Raw genomic sequence first — 5178 nt, 5'->3', positions numbered from 1 at the left:
ATATATATATATATATATATATATATATATATATATATATATATATATATATATATTGGGCTTTGATTGTGGACTGGTGGACCGCTTAATTGTGCTTCATTTTATGTTGTAAATTGTATGGACAAATCAAATGCTAAAATGCTTTGTGGAAGCTTGTATGAATTTGGTTGTCATTATCTAATTAAGATTTGACGCGTTGATATTATGACATTATATAATATGTTGGGATATATATATTAAAGGCAATAGTTTTGGAGAAATAAATGTATAGACACTCTATTATTTTATCTATGAGGTAGTATAGTATGTGTGGATATTTTCCCACGGGATTATGTCTTAGTGCAATAATATATTGGCACGTGAAAGAATGAAAGTGGTTATGGGATATAATTGAGATATTTCTAAATATTGTGGCTTAGTGCAATAAGGTATTTGACCTACACGTGATATAATGTAATTATTATGAGTCATTAATGTATGACACCTGAATAAATTACGTAACGAAAATCCTAGAACCTAGCTACCACAACTCATGTGATTTGCCCCCTTATTGGGTGTAATTTAATTTGATTGGCCCTTACGGCGTTTGATGAATCTGAATGGCCTTCGGCGTAAAGTAATTTGATTGGCCCTTACGGGCGAATAATAGTGGCTTGATTATTCCGTTAAGAAAATAGAAGCGAGGCACGAGATATTTTATGCGAATAGTGGCGATTACTTACATAGTGGCTTTTCGTGTGAGGGTTACCGGTGTCGCGCATCCCGCCGGGTAGTTACGCACGGAGTGGTACATTATGTAAGGGGAGGCATGTGAATGTACATGTTCGGCGTTGGGTAGCGATTGTGGTAGCCAGGAAAACTAGGTAAGACATAGATACGACGTGAATTTTAGGGACACACAAAGAAAGCTTTAATTAATATAATTATGGTAATATGTTGGTAAATGATATATCTTTAGATAGAGGATTGTATATGTCTGGCTGGTTAGTAGTTTAGTTAGAACCTAAGGCGCCTCGTGGAGGAACTAAATGCCTTTTTATTATGCGTATGGTATGTTGTATTAGTTGTTGGAAGTTAAGGCGCCTCAGTGGAGGAACTACTTGCCTTACCTATTATAGTTAAGAATGTTGTATTAGTTGTTGAAAGTTAAGGCGCCTCGGTGGAGGAACTAACTGCCTTATGGATTGTGTATGTATATGTATAAGTATATATTGTATTTTAGAGATACTCACACCAGCATTTTTATAATGCTGACCCGAGTTGCATGTTTGCTTATCGGGTGTGTTCATTAAATGAACATAGTTGATAAGTCTTGACAGGTTTAGTGTTGAAGAAGATTGGTTGCTGCTTGTGGTTTGCGTTAGCGTCACATTTCAAGATAGGCTTTGTTTTCCTTTGAGGTGATATATATTTTCAGTTGAGATAAGATTATTTGCATTTTTCATTTGTAAATTTTTGTAATGAAGAGGACTTTTGTTAATTCAAAATTTTTATTGGGTTTTAATTATCAGCATATTTAAACTGTTTATGGGTTTTTGGAAGTTGAGAGTGCGTCACACCTCGGAGATCGAAGAGTTGGGAACAAATATTGTTTTTCCGAATTCTGTCGAAATTTGGGGTGTGACAGTTTGGTATCAGAGCATTTGGTTTGCTTAGACTTAGGTGAGTCTAGGTGATTCTCGGATCGTGGTTTATGGGTAGTGTTTAAGAAGTAATATTTTCAAAACTATTTCCGCTAGTTGTTTTATTTTTGCAAAGAAAATGAAAGAGATATAGAAATAAAGAGAGTCAATAGTTTTCTTGATTTGTCTGTACGTGTAATGTGTATATTTATATGAGTTACTCTGGTGGAGTGCATATGAAATGCTTTTATTTTTCCTTATCATATGAGGAGTGGTTATATGTGTAATATGTTAATTATTCACGGATTTGATCAAAATGATGTGTGCTGTTGTAATGTTGTTTTATTGTTGGTGTTCATTTTCACGTGGAGTATTGATTAAGTATGACAACCTGTCTGTGAATTTTGTATTTGAGTGTTATGTTATTATTCAAGAAACAATAAGATATTTTAATCTATATTGAATGAGCTGCTTTAGCTGATGACTTTGTGACGTACTAAGTAAGGAACTAATTACCTCGGTGTTGGAGGAACTATCTCGCCTTACTCGTACACTTTAATGGATAAATAGTATTTTGAAGTATAAGAGATTAATTTGTTAGATGTGATTAATTATAAATAGAAAAAAATAAAAATAAAAATAAAAAAATATATGTGTATTCTTTTTGAGATGTGTATACTTGAGTATACATGTTTTTATATTATTGTATATAGAGGAACTATTACCGTGCGTATGTGATGATTAATATTGGTTTACCAAGAAAGCATGCATGTGTAGGTTGTTTTCTTAAGGTCACGTTATTAATGATTAATTAAAATAATGGTGATAATTGTTATTTTTAAACTATATTGGAATTTATGTAGAGGATGTCTTAATATAATGATGATTGTATTTCAACAACAAACGGATTTTTATTTTTTCTTATAAGGGTGCTTCTTGCCGATAAATTATGACATGATTGATTAATATTGTTAAATTAGTTTCACATTAATTTTTGTATATTCGAGTATTCTTAAATATATACCTTGATTTATGGTTCATAAATATTACTGTGAGAATATAACTTGTTATGGGTGATATATTAGAAGTGAGTTTATATTATCCTAATTTTTTTAAAATTCGTGTTATACGGTAGCAAGCCTTACGTTAATTGTCATTGTATATGGAGATTAATTTGTGAATCTTTTCACCGGTTAAAATAATTAGTAATAATAATAATAGCAATGAGCGTCGAGTATTTATTCTTAATTGTTGTGTTTCAGTCTATATGATTTTGATAGATGAATATGAAAAATTATTTTTGGATACGTGCTATATTTGATCCAGTTGCAAGCATGAATTAGGATTCAAGGTTTGTTTTAAATTTAATATTTTTGATAGCATGACTAAAGTAAATATAAAGTTTTATTGTAGTATCAATGACATGAGTGATTTTTGTTTTAAGTGTATTAGGGCACTAATTTTTCTTTGGTGCATGATAATGAAAACTCCATAATGTTTTATCCAGGGATGAACTTACTCCATATTATTGATTAGTTAAGTAGAATATTAATTTTCGTAGAGTTTGCTACGTGTCAGGAAATTACATGCTAATGAGAAATAATATATTTATCTTGCGTTTAAGTGACAATAATAATGTGTTTTAATATAGACAGTTAAACTGTAATAGGTTTTGTAATGGCATGAGGACATATATTCTGGAATTATTCAAAATAATTAATATCAATGTTATCTTGCTTAAGTTTAATCTACCTACATTCTTGTGTAAGTTCTAAGTTAATAACCAATGTTATTTGTTCGTATAGATTACTTTACTTCCGAATCGCGGGACGAGATTCTTTTGAGATGTGTATAGCTGTAACGCCCGTATTTAAAATACGTATTTATTTATTTATTTATTAATTTAATTATTTATTTTAAAATTCGCTGGATTGGATTTGGATATGTGGGCCTGGTTTCTGGGCCCGAGTCTGTGTTGGGCTTGGGTTTCAAACCCAAGTATATAATCACATTGTTATAGAGAATAGGGTTCTTGGAGAATAAAAAATGATAAAAATGGAGGCCGAGCTAGAAACTCGTTTGCTGGAGAGTGGAGCACGACGACTCGGACTAGGAGGAATTCGTAGGAGCTGTTAATACAGGTGAGTGGTTATATTTTTAAATTTTCACCGAACCTATGGTACTGTCCGAGTTTTGGCTTCGGGCTCAGTATAATTTTGGGTTATGCGTACTGTCGATATTTTTCCCCCTGTCATATTGGTTAAACTGTCGAAACTCTGGTGAGGCTAGGAAATCGACATTGAACTGTCGAAGCTTTATGGCCGGTTAAGGGCAGTTAAAGCCAAATCTATAGAAATCGTCAGTTTTCTTTGTTTCTCTGTTTGAACTCATTTTTTTCTTTACTGTGGCTTGGAATGTGGCTGGGAATTTGTTGATTTATGTCGGGGGTTATAGGTTTGAAGTTGGTTATTGTGGTTTGGATGAGTTGTTCAAGCTCTGAAGAAACATTAATGGCGGGATGACACCAAGAAATCGCCGATACAAGTTTATGTAACTATTGGGTGGTTTTTGTTATAAGTTATTGACTGATGATGGGCTGTAGACCGGTGGTTGGGGGTTGGCGGAAGGGCTGCTGGAAGCTCCCAATACTTGTTAATGGCTGCCAGAGAATCGCCAGTAGAACTGTGATGGTTGTGGTTTTTTGTATTTTGGTTGATTTGTTTTGTTGATTGTTTTGTTGAAGTGTGGTTGGATTAAGGGTGGTTATTGGTTGTGTGTGGGGCGGTGGGAAGCTTGGAGAAGCCATTAATGGAGGCCGAAATTTCTTCCAGATCTAGTTTTGGTAAAGTTTAGAATTAAGCATTTGAGGTTGTTGCCTTTGTTAATGTTGTTTGGTTTTGGATTTGGGTTAAAACCGATGTGATGAAGTGAGGGGCGGTGGCCGAAGTGGTGGTGGCTGGTGGAGGAGAGAATTGGTGAGGAAGAAGAACTGTTGATCGGTTTGGGCTTGGGCCTGGGTCGGTTTCAGTTCTTGGGCCTTAGTTTGTTTTGTTTGGGCCAGACCTATTTGGCTTAGTCTATGGGCCAGTTTCATTTGTTGTTGGGCCCGATTCTATTTTGGTTTTGGTTGGGCCTTTTCCAATTAGATTGTTTTGTTTGGGCCCGATTTCATTAAGTTTTGGGACCAGTTTTAGTGTTAGTGGTGGGCCGAGTTCTATTTCGGTTTTGGGCCAAAACTAATTAGTTTTCTTTGGGCCGGTTTCTAATTTTATGTGGGTTGGTCCTTGATAAACGCCTCTGAAAATGAATAGTCTTACCTACGAAATGAACGATGAACTCAAAACGTAAGTAAAACTAAACTATTTAGGATGCTATTCGTTTATCAAAGTTTCTACTCTCAAGTCTATCGAAATAGAGTGGAGTAACGAATTCGTTCCACTCCTAGTCCTTCCAGTATGCTATGTTCTCAATGTAAGTACTCTACTTAAAAGTCAATGAGAGATTTACTTAATGAGGCAACTAGACTACGATGCAACTACCCACAAAATGCAACTAG

Source organism: Coptis chinensis, chromosome 6, assembly GCF_015680905.1.
Source record: "Coptis chinensis isolate HL-2020 chromosome 6, ASM1568090v1, whole genome shotgun sequence".
NCBI classification, from domain to species: Eukaryota; Viridiplantae; Streptophyta; class Magnoliopsida; order Ranunculales; family Ranunculaceae; genus Coptis; species Coptis chinensis.
Note: the sequence above shows the minus strand (reverse complement) of the source record.